This window comes from Lutra lutra, chromosome 4 (assembly GCF_902655055.1).
Source record: "Lutra lutra chromosome 4, mLutLut1.2, whole genome shotgun sequence".
NCBI lineage: Eukaryota > Metazoa > Chordata > Mammalia > Carnivora > Mustelidae > Lutra > Lutra lutra.
Genome location: NC_062281.1, coordinates 68,374,680 through 68,397,252, shown reverse-complemented (window position 1 = coordinate 68,397,252; position 22,573 = coordinate 68,374,680). Strand labels below are relative to the sequence as shown.

The following is a 22,573-nucleotide window of genomic DNA, read 5'->3' as shown; positions in this document are numbered from 1 at the left end:
AGATATCTAAAGTCACTTGGAATTATCAGTCAATTCTTGTTCACATGGGAACATGCCTGACATTGCAGGCTAACATCTCTAGCCTCTGCTTCACAAAGCCAGGAGTACCTCTAACGCGTAATGATTCCAACAACCAAAAACACTCATGAATTTCTGAAATGCTTTCCAGGCTATAGCAGGGTTCCTGAGAGTCATTAGTGAAAATCACACAGAGGGCTAGGGCGGATTCTCGCATACTGACTGCCCATGTGACAGCTGTGCTCTTTTCTGAAGTACATCAAAGGGTCACTTTAGGAAGTTAAAAGGCATTTAGTATCCCAGGTATGTAGAAATATACATAATTGCCATTTGGAACCAGATATGCACTATGTTGCTTTTCCTCACAGAACCTGTTGTACAACGGTGGTGAAAAAAAGATATCTAATGCAGAAAGGTGAAGATCATGACAGGAATAAAGGGTATTAATTGTGATTTGATTAAATCAGTCACAGTTTTTGCCAGGTATCAGCACCAAAATCAATGCATTAATAGCATTACTTTGTATTCTTTTTCCAAAGAATAATTGACATATGATATTGAATTTGTTTCAAGTGTACAACATAGTGATTTCGTAGATATATACATCACAAAATAAATGGTCACCACAATAAGTCTAGCTACCTTCTAACACCATGCAAAGTTGTTGCAATATTACTGACTGTATTCCCTATCCTGTATAATATAACCCTGTCTGGATGATTGAACCTCATTATCCATCGCCTGTCTGCCATCCCGCTGGTAAACCTTCAACTTATTCTCTATCTATAACTTTCTGTTTTCTTTGTTCATTTGTTTTGCTTTTTGTACTGCGTATGTGAGTGAAATCATCCAGTATTTGTATTTCTCTGTCTCACTTATTTCCCTTAGTGTAATACCATCTAGGTGTATCCGTGTTATTATGAGTAGAAAGATTTCATTCTTTTTTATGGATAAGCAATATTCATATGTATATGAATATTATGTATAATTTATATATTAGTATTAAATCAAACAAATATTATATATAATATAAATTTATAAAGTCTTCCACCCCATGAGCATGGAATATCTTTCCATTTATTTCTATCATCTTTAATTTCTTTCATCAATGTCTCACAGTCTTTCACCTTCTTGGTTAAACTTATTCCTAGATCTTTTTGATGAAACTGCAAATGGGATTGCTTTCTTAACTTCTCTTTTTGATAGTTATTAGTGTGTTAGAAATGCAACATATTTTGTATACTGATTTATATCCTACAACCTTACTGAATTTCGTTTATTAGTTCTAATAGTTTTTTTTCATGGAGTCTTGAGGGTTTTCTATATATAGTATCATGCTATTGCAAATAGTTTTCCTTCTTCCTTTCCAATTTGGATGCCTTTTATTTCTTTTCCTTGCTGAATTGCTGTGGCTAAGACTTCCAATACCATGTTGAATAAAAGTGGAAGAGTGAACATCCTTGTCTTGTTCCTGATCTTTGAGGAAAAGCTTTCAGTTTTTCTCCGAGTGTGACGCTAGCTGTGGGTTTTTCATATATGGCCTTTATTGTGTTGAGGTATATTCCCCCCATACCCACTTTGTTGAGAGTTTTCATCATTAATGGATATTTAGTTTTGTTAAATGGATTCTGCTTCTGTTGAGATGATCATGATTCTTATCCTTTGTTTTGTTAATGTGGTGTATGACATTGACTTGCAGATGTTCAACCACCCTTGACTAACTGGAATAGATCCCACTCAATCATGGTGTATGATCCCTTCAATATAATGTTGAATTTGGTTTGCTATTCTTTTTTGAGAATTCTTGCCTCTATGAACATACAGGATCTTTCTCTTCCATTATTTCGAACAGTTTGAGAAGAATAGGTATTAACTCTTCTTTAAATATTAGGTAGATTTCACCAGTGAAGCTGTTTGATCCTGGGCTTTTAATAACTGATTCAATTTCATGAAGAGTGACTGGTCTGTTCATATTTTCTACTTCTTCCTGATTCAGTCTCAGAAGGTTCTGTTTCTAGTAATTTATCCATTTCTTCTAGGTTGTCCAATTTGTTGGCATATAATTGTTTTAGTAATCTCTTATGAGCTTTCACATATCTATGCTATCAATTGCAACTTCTCTGCTTTCATTTCTGACTTCATTTACTTGAGTCCTTTCTCTGTTTCTGTTGATGAATTTGGCTAAAGTTTCCTCAATTTTATTTTTTAAAGAACCAGTTTTTAATTTCATTGATCTTACCTACTGTTCTTTTAGTCTCTAATTCATTTATTTCTACTCTGATCTTTATTACTTCCTTCCTTCTACTAACTTTGTTCTTCTTTCTCTAGTTCTTTTTAGGTTTAAGGTTAGATTGTTTACTTGAAACTTTTCTTGTTCTTGAGGTTGGCCTGTATCACTAATAAAATTTCCTCTTAGAACTGCTTTTGTGGGGGCGCCTGGGTGGCTCAGTGGGTTAAGCCACTGCCTTCGGCTCAGGTCATGATCCCAGGTCCTGGGTTCAAGCCCCGCATCGGGCTTTCTGCTTGGCAGGGAGCCTGCTTCCTCCTCTCTCTCTGCCTGCCTCTCTGCCTACTTGTGATTTCTCTCTGTCAAATAAATAAATAAAATCTTTAAAAAAAAAAAAAAAAAGAACTGCTTTTGTGTCCTACAGATTTTGGAATGTTGCGTTTTTATTTTCATTTGTCACATAATATTTTCTTAATTTCCTATTTGATTTTTTTTCATTGACCCGTTGATTGTTTAGTAGCATGTTGTTTAGTCTCCGCATTTGTATTCCCAGTTTTCTTCTTGTAATTGATTTCTATACCATTGTGATAAAAAAATATATGTTTGATATGATTTCAATCTTGAATCTAATGAGACTTGTTTTGTGGCCTGAAATGTAATCTATACTGAAGAATGTTTCATGTGCACCTGAGCACATGTGCTGTCTTCAATGCAATGTTCTGTATATATCTATTACATCCTTCTAGTCTAATGTGTCATTTAGGGCCAATGTTTCTTAATTTCCATCTAGATGATCTATCCATTGATGTAAGTGGAGTGTTAAAGTCCCCTATTATTATTGTATTATTGCTAATTTCTCCCTCTGTGTCTGTTAATATTTGCTTTATATATTTAGGTGCTCCTATGTTGGGTGCATAAATATTTATAATTATTTTATCTTCTTGTTGTATTACTCCTTTTGTCTCTTCTTACAGCTTTTGTTTTAAAGTCTATTTTGGGGCACCTGGGTGGCTCAGTCTGTTGGGTGTCTGCCTTCTGGCTCAGGTCATGATCCTGGGGTACTGGGATCAAGCCCCATGGTGGGCTCCCTGCCCAGTGGGGAGTCTGCTTCTCCCTCTCCCTCTGTTCCTCCCCCTGCTCATGTTCACTCTCTCTCAAAATAAAATCTTAAAAAATAAAAAAAATAATGCCTTTTTGTTTGATATACATATTGCTTTCTTTTTGTTTCTATTTGCATAGAATATCTTCTTCTATCCCTTCACTTTAAGTCTGTATGTCTTTAGGTCTGAAGTGAGATCTGAGCCTCTTGTAGGCAGTATATAGATGGGTCTTGTCTTCTTATTTTAATCCATTCACCCACCCTTTCTTTTGATTAGAGCATTTAATCAAATGTATTTATTTCTAGCTTGTTAATTTTTTTCTGTTTTATAGTTTTTTTTTTTTTTTTTTTGGTATATGAAAATTTAATACTGTCATGTTTTCACTTTTAAAACTTATGATCTTGGTCTTTCCTTCTTGCCTTCGTTTAAGGCCGAAAGAGAGACATTGGCTACTTTGACAACCATAAAGCAAATGCCAGGAATGTCACTGACAGCATGACCTTTGTGATCAAATCAATCAACCAGAACCTCGTCATTTTCCTCAATAAAGTTCAAACAACTATGATTACAAAGACTATGGTTGATTGATTGATTGATTGATTGATTTTGGCCATTCTTGATCAGCTGGACCTGACACACTTCCTGATGGCAGAATTTGGTTGTTTGGCTTTATCCCTTACTTTTTCTAACACAATTCTCTTCGTATGGAAAATATTTCCAAAAGGGTTAGCCTTTAGGGCTGTGCTCAAATGGGCTTTCTTGTACTGTTTATCATGCCACTTCCAATCTTCTTGGTGGATATGGAGCTTCCTGGAAGTATGAAGACCATGACACTTGCTCATCCTGCCAGCACCACAGGCCTGATCAAAAGAGCTATAGATCTTTTCTGTTCCTTTCTTCTTGCCTTGTCTCTTCTCTTGTGATTGATGATTTTCTTTAGTGTTATGTTTGGATTTCTTTATTTTCTGTGTATCTATTATAGCTTTTTGGCTTGTAGCTTATATATATATGTGTATATATACACATATATATATATTTTTCATATATAACAATCTATGTATTTAGTACTCTTTTAAGTTGGTGGTGGCTTAAGTTGGAACACATTATAAAAGCACTATTTTTTTATTCCTTATCCACCATGTTTTATGTTTTTTATTTCATATTTACATTTTTTATTGCACATATCATTATTGTAAAGTTGTTTTTACTACTTTTGTTTTTTAACCTTTATATTAGCTTTATAAGTAGTTGATCCACTATTTTTATTATGTGTTTGCCTTACTGATGAGCTTTTTTTTTTCTTTCATATATTTTCTTCTTTCTAGTTTTGGCCTTTTCCAATTAAAGAAATCCTTTGATTCCCCACCCCCAACCTTGAGAGAGAGTGGGAATGGGGAGAAGTAGAAGGGGAGGGAGAGAGAGAATCTTCAGCAGGCTCCACACTCAGCATGGAGGCCAAAATGGGGCTCCATCTCACAACCCTGAAATCATGACCTGAGTTGAAATCAAGAGTTGGACACTTAACTGACTGAGCCACCCAGACACCCCATCCTTTGATATTTCTTATAATAAAGCCTATTTAGTGGTAATGAACTCCTTTAGCTTTTGTTTATCTGAGAAACTTTTTATCTTCCTTTCAATTTTGAATGATAACCTTGCCCAGTATTCCTGGTTGTAGGTTTTTTTGTTTTTTTTTTCTTTTTTTCCCTTTCAGCACTTTGAATATATTATGTCACTGCTTTCTAGCTTGCAGTGTTTCTGCTTGAAAGATAAGCTGTTAGTCTTCCAGCAGTTCCCTATGCGTAACTAACTGCTCTTCTTTTGCTGCTTTTAAGATTCTCTGTCTTTAATTTTTGACATTCTAATTACAATTTATCTTGGTGTTCAACTTGCTTGGGACTTTCTGGGATTCCTGGACCTGGATATTTGTTTCTTTTGTCAAGTTAGCTAAGTGTTCAGCTATTATTTCTTCAAATAAAGTTTCTGCCCCTTTCTCTCTCTCTCTCTCTCTCTCTTTTCTCTCTGGGACCTCTAAAATATGAATGTTAGTATGCTTGATATTGTCCTACAGGTCCCTTTAACTATCTTCATTTTTAAAAATTCTCTTTTCAGGAGTGCCTGGGTGGCTCAGTGGGTTAAAGCTTCTGCCTTCAGCTCGGGTCATGATCCCCAGGGTCCTGGGATCGAGTCCCACATTGGGCTCTCTGCTTAGCGGGGAGCCTGCTTCCTCCTCTCTCTCTCTACCTGCCTCTCTGCCTACTTGTGATCTCTGTCGTCAAATAAATAAAATCTTAAAAAAAAATTCTCTTTTCAGTTTGGGTGATTTCTCTACCTTGTCTTCCAGATTGCAGATCCATTATTTTGTATCACTTAATCTGTGTATTCCCTCTAGTGTATTGTTGATTTCTGTTATTGTATCTCATATCTCTGATGGGTACTTTCTTAAATTCTCTTTATTGAAGTTCTCACTGTGTTCATCCAGTCTCTCCTAAGTTCAAAAAGTAAATGTCTTTATGACAATTACTTTGAACTCAATTGGGTGGATTGCTTATCTCTGCTTTGTTCAGTTCTTTTCCTGAGATTTCATTTTGTTTTTTCACTTGGAACATATTCTTCACTCTCCTCATTTTGCCTAACTCTGTTTCTATATATTAGATGATTCAGCTACATCTCCCAGTCTTAAAGGAGTGGCCTTGTATAGGGATGTCCTGTGGGGGGCACAGAAGTGCAGTCCCACTGGTCACCAGAACCAGGTGTTCCAGGGGTATCCTGTGTGTGGGCTGCATTCACCCTCCTGTTGTGGTGGGGTCATGACTGTTGTGAGTACAGTGGTGGATAGGACTGGCCCAGAGCCTGACTTTGTTATATCTGTTTTTATGGTTATTTGACACTTAAGGTAACTATACTACATTTTTATTTATGTAGTGACAAAAAAATTACTTTTAAATTCTCTTATTTCAGTAAAGTGTAAGAGTTAGTTTAAAGAAGATATTAAGTAGATATTTGTTTTCTATTATAAACAATACTTCAAAGAATGAACCTCTTGTAGCTAAATATTATTCATATCTATGATAATTCCCTTAGGAGAATTCACAGATGTGGAATTGTTGGGTCGAAGGGCAATGATTATATTATTTTGAAGTTTGAAATTAGTGTTCACTAACCATTTCTCTAAGCTTTTATTGAGACATGTAGGAGGTTAGTAAAGCAGTATTTATGACCCAGAGGAATACTTTCTTCTTTGTTAATCAAAAGGTTGCCTAATGTAATTGCCTTCAAGTGTGTTCCCAGACCACATGACAATTCCTCCCACCCCAGGGAAGCCCTGTGGTGGGGAAAACGCTTGGTTGGAAGATCTGGTTTGTAGCTGATGTTACCCTTTCCACTTAATTAGCTTTGTGATCTTGTGCAAGTAACAACCTAAGTTATAATTTTCTCACTCATAAAATTGTACTAATAATAATACACTGTTTACTTCACTGAGCTGTGAAGATTAAATGAAATGATATATGTGAAAATAGCTTGTAAATGCTAAAACATGATGTAAAATGTTAGTTGTTGGTGTTATAAAAGTGCAATATATGTTCCCCTCTTGAGAAATTTTGTAAGTACAAGTCTCTGGCCTCAAGATATAAGTCATCTCATGCAATGCATATAATTTTTTAATGCCATATGGGGACAGTATCTAGAAAAAGTGAATGGTATGAAAGAGAGTTAAATTCCAGTGAAAATCTATTGCTTTACCCATTTTTTTTCCCCATTCTCTCCTCAACAAACACTAGACCCTTGTATGGCATTGCAGCCATCCCTAACCCCGGGTTGGGCATTCTTATCATTAAATTTCATTGAAAACATCAGTTACTCAGACGTCCCATTACTTGTTAATCTAGAATAGGTCTGGTGGCTCAGGATTTCTGAGTGTGGGCCAGGACCAAAATTAGCTATTTCTGGTACCTATGGATTGTCAGAAAACCTAATGATCTTCCCTAAGACTCTGTTCTCTTCCCACGATTCACATTATCTGAATGGTTTCTTGTCATGGGTGGATTCAGATAAAACTCATCCAAAAAGCTATCTATCAGAGAACAATGATGTTGACAAACTCCATAGCATAGGACCCAGCAGGGGTGCAGTGTCTTCAGAAGAACAGGGGTCTGACACTGGGGGCATGTGGGTTTAGATTTAGCTCTGCCGCTTACCTACCTGGAATCTGAATTTCCCCATCTGTAAAATAAGGGAGTTAGTTTAAAATCTAGTCACTAGGTCTCCAAGGTCTCCACCCATAGTAAGATCCTATGATTCTATGGCTCAGTTAAGAAATAAAAAGATTAACCTTTCCCACCTCCCATCATGCACAAGACAGAAAATGCTGAAGCCAGAGGGTCTCAGCTGAGCCTTTGGGAGGAGCAAGTATTCTACTCTGTGACATCACAATATCCAGCCCAGGCTCAGCTGTGGCTACTGAGTAGAAGGTAACAGAAGGTTCAGCTATTGATATATTAGAGGTGGGACGCTACCTGACAGAGCTAGAAGGAGTCGGCCAGCCATGCCTCCAGTTCAGGTATGTAACAATTGCTAAGCTTAGAACAGAAATTGCTGGTATCTAAAAAAAAAAAAAAAAAAAAAAAAAAAAAAAATAGGAGAAGACCATAAGACGAGTGTATCATCAGGCTTAGGAATAATAGTATAAGCACAGAGACTACGCACCAGACACTTTACAGTGAGCAGATAAAAGGCCGAAGGTAGTCCTACCAGAAAGAGAGCTGAGGAGTATTCTCCCAATAGCCAGACTTATTTATTGTCATGAAGCCAGATGAGGACATTCCCAAGATTGTCAGCCCCTTACTGTTCTCTCCCCAACCAATGTAAAAATGCAAAAGAAACAATTACCTCAAGAAATCAGTGTAAAATTACTTTGTAAAGTAGTTTACATTTATTACCTGGTAATGTTTATTCTTTTAATAGCTTCTCCCCATAATGACAGGGAAAAATAAACTAAACAAAAAGTTAACTGAAAGAGGCATTTTAATAGAATATAGCATAAAAATAGAAACAAAAGTAATAAAAAGAGGAGAAATAAATTTATTATGTGTTAGCAATCGAAATGAATTCTAAAGCCTGGTTTTGAGATTTCAAGGCTTAAAAGGCAAAAAGGCCATCATCCCCTATAAAGAGTGAAAGAGAAGGGCCTTATGGTTGAGAAGTAGGTAAAACAGTTCAGCTGGAACCATTTACAACTCCTCCCCCTCTAAAGAACTCACGCCAGTGAAATCATCGCTGGGGATGCGGACATTTCTGTTTTCTTTACCTTGCCTTGGGGTTTTGGCTTCTAAAGTATTTGTTTCTTCCTGGAGTCTTGGGGCCCTGAGAGGCTCCAGCGACGGGCAAGTAGCTGTTCTGTTTACCAGTAGGGCGGAGCTTGGGGTGGGTGCCAGGTCCTGACTCATCTCCATTGGCCTCCCTCTGTGTCTCAGCACACTGCGACCCCAGAGCTGAGTACAGGACTGTTCAGGCAGGCACGCTGAGATTTGCCTGCAAGAGCTAAGTTTATTGCCACATTCCCTCAGTAGAAGCAGCAGTCTAGTTTCTGACAGGTAGATTAGTTACCCATAGGGGACCCCACCAGCAATAGACAAGGAGAAGGGAGACACAATCTCTAACCACGGGACACAATTTTTAACACTCTTTGGTCTCCAACACATCAGGAATAAATATATCCCAGCAGTAATTCCAACACTTTATATACTATAAAAGTAAAAATAACCCAAAGCATGTTGATAAATCCAGAGGTCCAGATAAAAACAAAATGTACTTTCACATTAACTCTAGTATATATCCAACTTCCCTCTAGAGAAGCCACCATAATTTTTACAATTTCATTATGATCCAACATGTTAGGTCCTTGAAAATTAAAACTTCACTGATCCAATTTTTAGAGTTCATTCATAGTCAGTGACAACTAAGTTTAGGTTTAACATGAAATAATATCCAAAAAACATAGAATGTCCTAACTTGTCTATACAAATATATTGACTATAATGTTCTCTGACCATTGTTTTAGTCATAGACCAAAGAATTTTAGAGTTGGAAGGGAACTGAGAGATCATCCATTCCAGTGTCCTCATTTCCAGAAGAAGAAACCAGCATAGAGAGGTTGTGTCTTGACTTAAATCATTAAGCTAGGGATTGCTAGCTTGGGAACCATAGCTTAAAGCCTCTTACTATTAGCCTGGTGGCTTCTTCAGTACTCCCTGCCCTTAATTCATGCTGAATGAATTTCTTGGTTCATATTTCAGCTATTTTAGAGTATCCTAAGGGAGGAAATCTCATTTTATTCCCTCGATGTGTTTGTTGGTCAATTCAAGTACTCTATGGCGAGTGACACTAGTCACAAATCTCTTCTAGCTTTTACCACTCCACATAAAAATAAGCTTTGGTCAAGGTCAAGAAAAGGCACCCAAGAACCCATTGAACAGGCTGAGATAACAACGAAAATAAATCCAGGGAAATCCACAGGTTACTCTGCCTTGAGGCCCGATTAGGAGTAGTTTGCTGGGGGGGGGAGCCATTTATGCCATTAATGGCCTTTTTGCTTTATAATAAGCATGCAGACTTTCTGTGGCCTTGTCTTTCCAGTATAGGTAGATCGCTTTGTTTATGTGTATGTGTGTGCCTACTCTGTGATACACATGTGTACTCCATAAATGTATGTATGAATGGACACTTCATCTGGCAGGTATGGCTGTCATACCATCTGTGGTAACTGGCCTATCCTTATTACCTAATATGTCTCCTTTATGAGCCTTTCCTAACTTATGCCGCAAATTAATATTTTATTTGGAGTTACCTTGATATCTTAGGTGCTCCCTTAGATTTGTTTGTTTTATGTAGAGCTGCACAGGTCTTGCATCTCTAATTTGTAAGTTTGAGCCCAGGCATTCCCTGCATATAGACACTCAGAGGCTTTTCCAATTCAATTCATTGCAAATATATCAATATATGTCTGAAACCCTCAAATCTGAAAGAAAATGAAGAATTGCTAAATATATATATAGATCTCATTCCCATAGTCATCGGCTGCAGAGGTCTGATGAATATTTTCTAGGTCACTAGGTTGTTTTTAACTTAAGGATCTTCCATATGTTTCTAGCTATCCACACAGATCATCTTTAATAAAAGTATTATTAAGTGATCACCAAGAGAAAAGAACATTCCATCATGGCATAGGGTTTAAACAGGGCTGTGGTAGTATTCTTTTAGCTTCCATATTAATTTTTCAAAGGCTGTGTAATATATTGGGTAATTGCATACATACGTAGCATAAAACTCTAGGAGAAATTTGGTTATGAGAAATGGAGGGATAAAAAGAGCTTTAGTTTCAGATTCTTCATTGTGAGTTTTAAATTCCCAAATCTGTCCAGTAAACCGAAATGCAGGTATGCTAAATGAACTTTTGAAATGTTTTCCATCAAATTCCCCCAAAAGTTTCATCTTGATAAGTCTTATTTAACAGCCTTGGGAGAAAAAATAGAAGAAAGCTATCTTGCTAGAGATCAAGACATTTGATTCTTTCTCTTGCTGCTACCACCTGGAGTGCTTTGGCATCTGGCCACACCTGGATCTCTGACGTGCACAGGACTTTGCTTTATCCCAGCCCAGCCTCCCTGCCTATTCTCCTAAGAATTGTGCAATAAGACCTTTGTAACCTGAGGCCTGTGAAGTCTGGAAAGGAATGTGACACAGAGCCAATAGACATTGCTGCCACCAGAGCAAAGAAGGAGATTTCCTGCTGTTCACCTGGTACCTGGGGCAATCTCAGAAGGGGAAAGGTGTATGCTCTAAAAAAGAGTGGGAATGGAGCCCTTGGCAAGATTGTGAGGCAATCACTCCAGTGTCTTTTTCTGCTTGTCTTTGCCAACCTCCAGAGTCATGTTTCATGCTGTTCCCAAGAGTAGTCTCACATCCATTTTTGAAGCACTTTCCTTTCCCACTGCTAACTGCATTCCCTGTTGAAAGCTGTGAGTTGTAGTTCTCATTCTTCCAGTGCTCCCATACATTCTGAAGGGTGATCCTAATGGGGAGGAGGTGTTCCATATTAAATAGTGATGTTGGGGCGCCTGGGTGGCTCAGTGGGTTAAGCCGCTGCCTTCGGCTCAGGTCATGATCCCAGGTCCTGGGTTCGAGCCCCACATCGGGCTTTCTGCTCAGCAGGGAGCCTGCTTCCTCCTCTCTCTCTGCCTGCCTCTCTGCCTACTTGTGATTTCTCTCTGTCAAATAAATAAATAAAATCTTTAAAAATAAATAAATAAATAGTGATGTTGATGGTAGACTGACAGATGCTTCTGGCAAGGCAGCTAGAGAGATCTTTGTGATCTGAAGCCTACTGGTACTCATCAGCTAGCAACAAAAATCTCTTCTCCCCACTGCCCCCACATACATCTTCCTCCATCAATGACAAGTGCACAGTCTGCTCACTGGCAATACCTGGGGTTATCCCTTCATTCCTCTGCCCAGGGAATTATGTAATGAGCTGAGTCCCGAAGACCCTTCTTTTAAGTTGCCCAAACATCACAATGGCCACACAAGTGGACCTCTAACTAAAAGGAAGAACTAAAAAGAAGTCAAAGACTTAACCCTCAGTCTTACACTGTTTAGTGCAACTAAATATAATTAACCATAAAGGACAAGTCCTATATTTTATCAATATTGCTCATAAGCCAAAGGTGGCACCTGAAAAAAACATTTTTAGCCAGTTGAGAAGACAACTTACTTGACAATTAGAATACCAGTATTCCTCTCTTCCTTTTAGCATATTTAGAATGCAAAGTCATTATTCTTAGAAGAGGGGGAGAGCATTTCTTTTGTGTTTGAATAGGTTCCTTTCTAGGTTAGGAACTGATACTCTCTCACACCTCTAACCAAAACATTATCTCTTGATGTACTCTGTCCTGTTAAGGTGGTTACTGTCCTTTCTCCTTTCTTCCCCAAATGAATTCAGTGTCAGTTTCAATCCACTTTGTGTTTTTTTAAAACAATATATGACAATTAAAAAAACTGCATGTTGGGAATACATTCGGCTTTTAAAGAATTAAAAGACTTGGGAGACATGGTATACACCTGTGAAGAGTTCAAAAGCAAAAAAGGAACTGCGTAACTTGAAAAATGTTTGCACTGTGGCTTCAGAGTGCCCCCAGAGCTGAGTGCAGAGTAGAAGTGAAATTGTCCTGAGAGTTCAGTTTGCTCATCACAGCAGAGTTGGGACTTGAAGAGAAAGAGTAGTGATTGACACAAGCTTGGAGAGAAAAACAATTTTTCCAGTGCAAATTTCAGCCCTGGCCCAACAGATCTTCTCCCACTTACAGACTTTATCTCCACTTGCCCTGTGTTTTTACAACTCCTTCCCTGCATGCAAGACAAACAATTCACATGACCTCGTCAGGATATGGAAAACGGGAGACATGGAAACATGCCACACCAGAAAACATGAAACCAACCCTAGCAGGTGGTTTCTGTGAAAGGCTCCACACGCTGTACCCTGGGTTGTGTATGATTTTAATTATGGACATGGGCTTCTTGACCCTATACCAAAAGTCCAACATGTTCCAAACTTAATTCATTATCTTCCTCCAAATCTGCTCTCCTTTTGTGATTCCCATCTCAGCCAATGACCTCATCATATTCCCTGGCTAGCATCATGAGTGTGCTCTGATTCCTGGGTCTCTCCTCCCCTTCACTTTGTCATTAAGCCCAGGACATTATCTCCACATCTCTTTCAAATCCATCCCTTCCTTCTAGTTCTGACTGCTGCTGCCCTGGGGCACACACTCATCCTCTTTCCCTAAGATCACCCATCTCCCCAGCTTCGTTCCTCTGCACTCTGTTGTTCACAACTTTCTAATATAAGAACTGGAGGTAGTCATTTGCCAGTTTAAAAACAGTTCAAGTTTTCCCAGTGTTTAAAAAATGAAGATCAAACTCTATCTTGGCTTTCAAGGTCTTTCACCTTCTCTAATCTCTCCCGTCTGTCACCCATTCACTCAGCCCTCCCCACTTTATTCTTTAGAGGGACCTCTATTCTTTCCATTCTCCAGCCTGCCCAGCCCTTTCTTTCATCAATGGTGTCACTCATACAGCTCTCTCCTCCTCCTTCTGCTCCTCCTCTTCCTCCTTCTTAAGATTTTTTTTGGGGGGAGGGGCAGAGGGAGAGGGAGATAGAGTCTCGAGTGGACTCTGCACTGAGCATGAAGGCTGACACAGGGCTTGACCTTACTACCCTGAGATCACAATCTGAGCCAAAACCAAGAGTCAGGATGCTTAACCAACTGTACCTAACCCAGGCACTCCATACATCTCCCTTCTGATAGCTGAACTCCTACAGGATTCCTCCTAAATGGGTGACTTTTTCTTCCTCAGTTATTTCTGATTTTCTTATGACACTCTTATTTTTACGACCCTTTATGCTGAAGGAGTGAGCAAGGTGGGGTTGGAAGACCAGTGAGGAGAGAGTAGAAGAGTTTTTCATTCTCTCTCTCTTTCCTTCCCTTTCTTTAGATTTTATTATTTATTTGAGGGAGAATGAAAATGAGTGGAATCACAGAGATAGAGGGAGAAGCAGTCTCCCCACTGAGCAGGGAGGCTGCTGTGGGACTCGATCCCAGGACCCTGGGATCATGACCTAAGTCAAAAGCAGATGCTTAACCAACTGAACCACCCAGGCCCCCCAAGAGTAGAAGAGTTTCTTATGATAGGAAATAGCATGTGCAAAGACTCAGAGAAAAGAGAGAATGGTACCTTCAAGGAACTAAACAGTGTATAGTAATTAGTGGAAATAGAATCTGAGGAGAGAATAAAGAATTGGAGAGAGATGGCAGTGGAGAAGGAAGCAGAAGGTTGCCCTGCTAAGGAGCTGGGATTTTAGCTTAAGATCAGTGCACAGTTTGGTGTTTTTTTTTCTCTTTAAATAAAGTTTATTTGTTTTTTAGTAATCTCTACATTCAAAACAGGGCTTGAACTCACAATCCCAACATTAAGAGTTGCCTGCTCTTCCAACTGAGCCAGGCAGGCATCCACAGTGTTTACAAGTTTAAAAGTGAATAAGCAGGCGAGAGTTAGGATACTATTTGCATTTTAAAACAATGTAGTGTATGGAGAACAGGTGGGAGTGGAGAAAAACCGCAGAAAGGACTGTCAGGAGAGCATGGTATACCAGGAAGATGACGAGTTTGGTTTAGGATAGTGACAGTGGGAAAGAGGAAGGCAGTGGACTTCTGGAAGGCCCAGGAATGATACTAGTAGTACTACGTGCAGTATCACTTCCCACTAATGCCGTACTAAGCAGATCAGACTTTCTATTGTAGGAAACAAGGGCAACAAGGATTTCTTGGCTTAGGTAAATTTACACTTTTCAAAGAGAACACTGGAGATAGTGTAGAAGATGGCTAAAAGGGGAAGACTGGTTGTAGTAGGACAGAAAGGCAAGGCGGCTGATGTAGGCTATTAAATATTGACAGTGCCCAGCTGCTCAAAGCAAGTGGGCCTCTCAGTATCTGTGATCCTGCCCCAAGCAGAGTTTAATGGAAATAGAGTTTTAATTAAAAAGTTATACGTGCATGTAGTAAAAATTTAAACATCATGAAACTTTATGCTATGAAAAACAATTCTCCCTCTTCTCCCAGTCCCCAGTCCTTTCCCTCCATGGAACTTGAGACAAATTTCACATGCTCTCCAGAAATATTCTATGCATATATGAACATGTGTAAGTATGTATTATACATACGTCTCTCTCTCTCTCTCTCTCTCTGTTAAAGTTCCCAGGTCACCTAGGTATTCAATAAACCTTGGTAAATAGATGTCTGTACCTCTAAGTATTGTTCCTGATAGTCTCCATACTATTTTTTCCTAAGAATTATTGGGCATTTTATCCTCTATTACTCTTCACAGCATAAATTTTAATTTGACCCTTTCCTTTTCTCCAACTCAGATTTTAGATGAAAGTCTTGATTTGAAGACAAGTTTCCTACCTGCCAGGTCACTGATAACCCTCAAAGGCTTCAGTGGGTCCCTTTCAGGGTGTGTAATGTCTGGTAGCTAAGGTCATCACCAGAAACCCAAATTGTGTCCTTTGACAGTATCCTGAGATAACTGTCTGAGTCCTACGTTTTTCTTTCTCAAAGTCATTGCCTATACCAGAAAAGATAAAGTGCCCCCAGAAGCCATATTTATATTATAATATATAATGTATCTATATCTTGATACATACCTACATACATGTTATAATAAGTGCTTGTTTTATATCAAATACACCTTCTGAATAGCACACAAATAGTGCTATTTAAGCCATTATTGCTATTTTCCCCATCTCTCAAACATAATTTCAGTCAGATTTACATAAAGACAACATTTCTTGCCAAGTTCTAAACTAACAGAAATAGCAATCATAAAAGCAATTTTTTCGTATTTAGCGCCTACTGTATTAGGGTGCTCCAGAGAAGCAGAGCAAATAGGAGATATCTAGCTATGTCTATATCTGTAACCATATCTATATCCATGGTTTATTGTAAGGAATTGGCTCACACAATCATAGAGCCTGACAAGTCCTAAGACCTTCATTTGGCATGCTAGAGACCCACGAGAGCCAATAGTATATTTCTAGTCCAAATGCCAGCAGGATAGAGACCCAGGAAACACCAAGGTTCAGTTACAGTCTGAGGGCAGGAAAGAACCAATGTCCTAGCACATGACAGTTTGGCAAAAGGAAATCTCCTCTTCTTTGCAGGAGGGTCAGCCCTTTTCTTTTATCCAAGCCTTCAACTGATTAGTGAGACCCACCCACCTAGGGAGAGTAATCGGTTTTACTCAGCCTACAGATTCAAATGTTAATCTCATCCAAAAACACCCTCACAGATATACCTAGGATAATGTTTTTGGCCAGACACTAGGCACTCCATGGCCTAGTCTAGCTGACACATAAAATCAGCCATCACATTTTTTATGCCACCAGCCGGCTTAGGAATTATGTAATTGCCATAAAGAGCCACGTAGAAAGTAGTGTCACTTACATTTGATCAAAAGACATTTATTTAACAAATGTTTGCACATTTTAGAGATGAGGAAACTGAGGTTCAGAGGGTTGAAATAAGTTCTGTAAGGTGGCAAAGCCACGATTCTAACCTAGGTCTAAATGATTCCATCTGGTACGCTTAGCCTGTGTGGTAGCTGCCTTCCAGCACTGTTGCTACATTCCCCATAAGTCCGGAGTTGCTCCCTCTTTAGCAGTGGGACATGTCTGAAGGCATGAGCTGTTGATCCAAGCTCAGGGGCAGCAGCAGCAGGTTTTTTTTCCCCCCACATGTCTGAACATACCAAACTTGAGTGCCACTCAGAGCTACCAGGAGGTTCTCCACGTTCCTTTGCCTTTGAGGTAATCCACAGAACATTAACAGTTGCTACCCTTTACTGAAAGCTACATTCTTGGGCTTTGCATGAATAATTTCATTTAATGTTTGCAACGACCCTGTGTTCTTCCCACCAGTCCACTCTCCCGTGGAAGGGCAAGGATGACATGGTTACTGTAGACTGCCAAGGGTAGGGACTGTGAGATATCCCTCTTAAACCACTGTCTTCAGAGCCACCAAGAGTGCCCCACATTGTCTTCAAGGTTCCCATGAACCAGCAAAATCCTTTAACGCTCCCCCAAATTTGCCCATAAAAACAGCTTACAACATGCATGAATGAATAATTCTACAGCTGTGTGCTATCTGCTGATTCACTCATGGAACAGGCCTGGGCTTTCCCTTCATTTGGTTTGTTCCTCGTGGCCTGACATGTTGCTGCTCCTCACTTTCCATCTCCTCTAGCCCTTTTAGGAAACATTGTCCAGTGACAAACTTACTGTAATCTCATTCAAAGGTGACTCCTCCATCCTGTCTTCCTACAGCACTTTTTGGATTCTGAGCTCTCCAGAAGTGCTCTTCATGCTAACAGCATAAGCAGTTTCTACAGTGTTGCTGAGTCAGCTTCAGCCACAGCAAACCCCTTGTCTGAAAGAGCAGGAATGGCTATCAGGAAGGCATGTCTTACCCAGAATCACAATTAGAAGCCAAATCATCCATCTCCCAGATCACTGTTTCTGGCATACCATGTAGATATCAGTTCTGATGGGAGTGGGGTTCAGTCCAATACAGTGGAAGCAACATATCTCCAAGGCAACATATGAGGGGCAGACATGCAGTCTGTACCAGGTGACAAGGGGTGACGGCACTTCTTCTGCATGTCTGCCTCTGTTTACAACAATGCACAATGACGTAGGTGTAGCATGAACAAAGCAAGTGTCAGCAAAAAAACTGGGACAAGGTGGTCCTTTTTTTTTTTTTTTTTTTTTTATCAACAGAAGCAAATTGCCTTTGGTTTTCATGCTTCCCTGGAAGGCCCAGGAAAGAGCTAAGATTCTTATCTGTCTGGAATTGCAGGAAGTGACTCACTATGGCCCCAATTCCCAATGGAAGTGGCTTTGGCTTGTAGCATGTGTTTACAGAAAATCAGCTTGTAAGTCTGCCTGGATCCACCCGTGATCCACCTGTGTAGGCCAACAGGGAAGAATCTGGGGTCTGTGGGATGACATTTCTAGATCAGAGCGTTGGTCTGGCTCCCTCCATCTCATCACTGGTGTTTCCAGAGCTTGGGAACCATATGACAGAAGCTGAGAGTAAACAGGTTTGTTTCACCAAAGACTCTGAGAACTCTCTACCAGAAAAACACTAACACAAGGAAACAGTCATTGGTGGTAACAACTCACAAAAGAAAGAAAAATAAAACTTTTATTTTATTTTATTCAAGGTCATCTACTTTTTATTTTCAAAGAGAGAGTAAATGAACTCTAGGTACTTTGAGAGCAATAAGGCAGCTGAGAAGGCAGCACATTCTAGAGGGACATAAAGACGTTGGAAGGTACCCAGAGACATGGGTACATGCTCATCCCATGTGCCAAGGACTCATTGGTGCCCTTGGACAAATCACCGACTTTACTGCTTGACCTAGGATTCTCGGAATTGGGAGACCTGTGTTTCTATCAGCTTCTGCTAATAATTATCTGATGTTGATGTGAACGTTCTTTGAGCCTCAGTTTCTTGACTTGTAAAATGGAAATAATAACATATACCCTGCCTACCTGTACCAATCACTGTGGGTTAAATGAACCTATGTGAAAATACTTTGTAAACAACAGAGTGCTCTCTAAGATTTTTCCTATGAGGCACTCATAATGTCTTTTGCTGAAAATGAAGCAGGAGATTGGAGGAGGGTGGCAGAGCATAGTAAAAAGACTAGGGTCCTCTGGGACACAGAGAAGCATGTGGGACATGGATACAGCTGGGTTTGGAGACCATGGGTCTATGGTGGCAACATCTGCCTCACCAGTGAGTGGGCAATCAACTCTCGGCTGTAGTGGTTGAAGAGGTAATAGTTACAATGGTGATGCCAGAGTCTAAGTTGAACGGGGAAAGGGTTGAAGAAAGGGACTTGGTTGATAGATACGGGGAGCTGGAGGTATGAGTGAAATCTAAGTGTTATGTACAGAGAGGAGTTAGCTGGTGAGGTAGGCAGTGATGGGCTTGGAGTGTGAGTTTGGAGTTCAAGGTTTGAGAGCTGGAGGATATCCTAGTAGGGCAAGAAGCCATGAGGGAAAGGGTGCTGGCTTGGAAAACCACCTGGGAGCTGAAGGGCCCCAAGTTGGTGACAGGATTTGGCGTGGAGACAGAGCTGAGTGCCAGAGTCCTGAGAGAATATGTGAGGTGTCAGATCTGGGAATGGGTAGGGGGAGGACATGGAAACATGGATGGTAGACACATCAAAGGTAGGGGGCAGTGTGTGTGGAAGGGCTGCGAGGAAAATGCTGAAGCTCTTTCAGGGTAAATGAGGCTCAAAAAACAGAATGATCCAGAGGCATGCTTGATTTAAAATTTGGTATGAGTTATATATAAATCAACCATTTTACGTTTTGATAATCAAAAGTTGTAGGGGCATCTTGGCCTCAATATGCAAATATTTAAAACAAATTATAATGGAAAACTCCTTTTAACCTGTGACATTTTTTAATCTAACAGGCCCAGTGGCATGCTGGGGCCAGTTAGTACCAGTGGATGAGAGCCACACATTGGTAAATTCTCTGGAATTTTACGAGCTGGGTGTCATGTTGGCAGCTTGCAGTCGGCCTGGAGGGAATAGTTACACCATGAAAATCCACAAACACTATGAACGAGGGCTTTCTCTCCCCTGAAAATCTCTCTGGTTGTTAAACATTTCCCAAGACACCACTGAAGAGGCCTAAATACACACTCCAAATCTGCCCAACTTTATAGTCCTGTTGCTGTGGGTCTAGCTGTCTCACTAACAGACATACGGTTAAACCCCTCGGACCTGGGACTGTGATCTTGTTTGGAAGCAGGGTCTTCACAGATGTAGTTAACATGAGGTCTACTGGAGTAGGGTGGGTCCTTATTCCAATTTGACTGCCATCTTTATAAGAAGAGGAGACTCAGAGAGAGACACACAGAGAGAACACCGTGTTGAGATGCAGACACAGGGAAGAATGCCACGATTATGGAAGCAGAAATGGAAGTACCTCAAAGATGGTCTGCAACTCCAGAAACTAAGAGGAAGTTGTGATCCAGATTCTCCCTCAGAGCTGCCAAAGGAACCACTACCTGCCACCACCTTGATTTCAGACTTCTAGCCTCTAGGACTGTGAGGGAATACACTTTGGTTGTTCTAAGTCACCCCGTTTGCGCTACCTCATTACAGCAGTGCTCGGAAACTGAGGTATCTGTTAAGCTATCAAGTTTGGGCACAAAGCAAGTGGAAGTTTCCCAGTGTGAACCACAAAGGGAAGGTCCCTGGTCCCTGTGCTCTGGTTCTCAGGGGGGATCCTCCCCTCCTACTCCTCCAGCATGTATTTTCTGTACCATCCTCTTGTCCTTCTTGTTGGGCGCCTCGTGTTGTGTATTACACTTTCAAGTGGAGACATGTTGCCTCCTACTCTTCTAGGTGGTAACCAGAGGTTGTAAACTCATGCCTTGTGGATCAAAGTTGCTAAATGTGATGCTGGGAGAACCATTTTGGAATGTGTGTCTGCCTTCATTTATTAATTTTTTAAAAATTTCTTGCACACTTTATTGTTTTTTAATTTTATTTTATTTTTGTATGTTTGCCTTTAAATAAAAACACCCCATCCTGCTGGCCAAGGAAAACTTGACTAAGAGCTGCCATCTGGGGACTTCCTCAATATTCCCAAGGGAGAGAGAATGTCTCTTGGCCTTTGCCTCCCCCACAACCACCCAAGCTGGCAGGCACTTATTCAGCATGAACTTGCTGCCTGGATCTCTTAAATCTTCTGTCCGGCCCAGCCAATCAGTAGATGGGTCCGGGACCTCAGAAGTTCAACAACTGTCCTGAAGTTTCTGCCTTCAGACAGAAGCTTCAACACAAATTTTTCTAAGTTTGTGGCTGAAATCCCCCAACTGACTACTTGACACTATTGCAAAACTTCGGCTTTGGAAGAACGCAATAAAAGGGTGGTGCCCCCCTACACATGGCTTGCCCCACCCCGATGCTTCCCTGAGTATTTTTCTCATAATTCTGGGAATCTCAGGTGGCCGAGGGAGAGGCATCAGGGACACTGAAAATCAAGGGTGATTTGGGGTGAGGAATATTTCAAAGTTGAAAGTTGTTTACAGTCCATTGCTCTTCCAACACCAGAGGGCGATACATCCACACTGAACAGCCAGTGTCTTGCTTCAGGACTGAAATCCTGGGAACCCATGAAATTTTTTTCTTTCTTTTTCTCTTTCTTTCTTTTTCTCTTTCTTTCTTTCTTTCTTTCTTTCTTTCTTTCTTTCTTTCTTTCTTTCTTTCTTTCTTTTTAATGTGAGAACAAATGCTGAGCTGAATATTTGCTCATTTGGCTATTTTGTTTAGACCTCTGATAAAGTTAAAGAGAAGGCTTTTGATTCACTTACTGGGTGTCCAAGCCCTGGGACTTGGGGCAGGGAGACCTGCAGATGGGTGCTGGGCAAGGTTGCTGCTTCCTTTGTGGGCAAGCACTTGTCACTCACACTCTCACTCCATCAAGAGATTGTCTAGTTCTGGTGAGTTTTGTGGGAGGGTTTAGACTGTGTCCCAGTAAGAGCTACCTTGTATAGAGACCCAGCTTGTTGCTTCCAGGGCTAGTCATTTTTAAACTGGTTCCATGGGATTGCCCTACTTAGTATCTGGAGGTGAGGTCTGGCCCTGAGAGAATGGAGAAGACAGAGAGGAGATGCTGTGGGGAGGATCAAGGAAAGGCAGAGATCCTAACAGTTATTACCCAGACAGTAGTAGGGCTCTGACGATGGTGACCACTGACCAGTCTGTGTCTGTGGTCTTATACCAGCTCCTACTAACGCCCTCTGATAGTGAGGACATCTGGCAGAATGTGCATCATTTCTGAAACAACACAGAAAACTGTATAGTTCACTGAAGAGTCTGGAAGGAGCAGGAGTAGGCTGCAGAGTAGAGTAGAGGAGGAACTGGGGAGGCTGGGAAGCTTGCCTATGGGAGTGGTGGTGAGAGCCCTGGGAAACGGTGACTGGGTCTACATCTAGGTGAGGCTTGGCTTTGGAGCTCTGAGGCCTGAAGGGAGAGCCCAGTTTGGACAGGTGCCTGCCTAGGTGGCAGGAGGGAGGAGATACCACCAGCAGTGCTCATCTAACCTTGCATGTCTGGAACCCATGGATGTGTGTGCGCAATTGTAGGAAAATCTGCACCCAATTACATGACTCATCCAGAAAGGGATTTGTCCACATTCACCCACTGGGAGGGGCAGCTAAGCTTTAGTCATTCATTTCTGAGCACCTTCCACTGGCACTCAAGAGAGATCAAGATTGTTTTTAGCAATGGCATGTTTTGTCTGGTATGTCAATAGCAAAGTACCATTTTCCATATAAGATACAAGAAGGTCTTGTAGACCAGAAGTTGTGATAATGGGTTGGTTGCAATTTAGTGGGCCAGCTGAAAGGGAAAACTTTGACAAAATGAGGGAAGAATGTATATCTAAAATAGAAGGTACAAGGTAACTGTCATTTTTCAGATGAATAAGATGAAATGTACCAATGAGAAGATTCACCTTGGACAGTAGAAATTGGTGCAAAAGGCACAGAGGACTGCTTTGCTTCCCAGGCCTGTGATCACCACAGGG

The 22,573-nt window shown here is 40.5% G+C and overlaps 1 protein-coding gene and 1 pseudogene across 4 annotated transcripts in view; one reads left to right on the top strand and one right to left on the bottom strand.

Moving 5' to 3' along the window:
* Positions 1 to 22,573, top strand: part of DNAJC5B (DnaJ heat shock protein family (Hsp40) member C5 beta) — a 104,126-nt gene that overhangs the window by 5,665 nt on the left and 75,888 nt on the right. For 2 of the 4 annotated variants that reach the window (XM_047728281.1, XM_047728284.1), the window contains exon 1: positions 7,801 to 7,906. The exons of 1 other annotated variant lie outside the window; for it this stretch is intronic. The gene's annotated coding sequence lies outside the window, so the exon portion shown is untranslated. Of the gene's footprint in view, positions 1 to 7,800; positions 7,907 to 15,013; positions 15,101 to 22,573 lie in introns of those variants that run through there. One more of the 4 variants, XM_047728283.1, reaches the window with a different exon arrangement.
* On the bottom strand, positions 3,692 to 4,187 carry LOC125098974 (40S ribosomal protein S23-like; annotated as a pseudogene).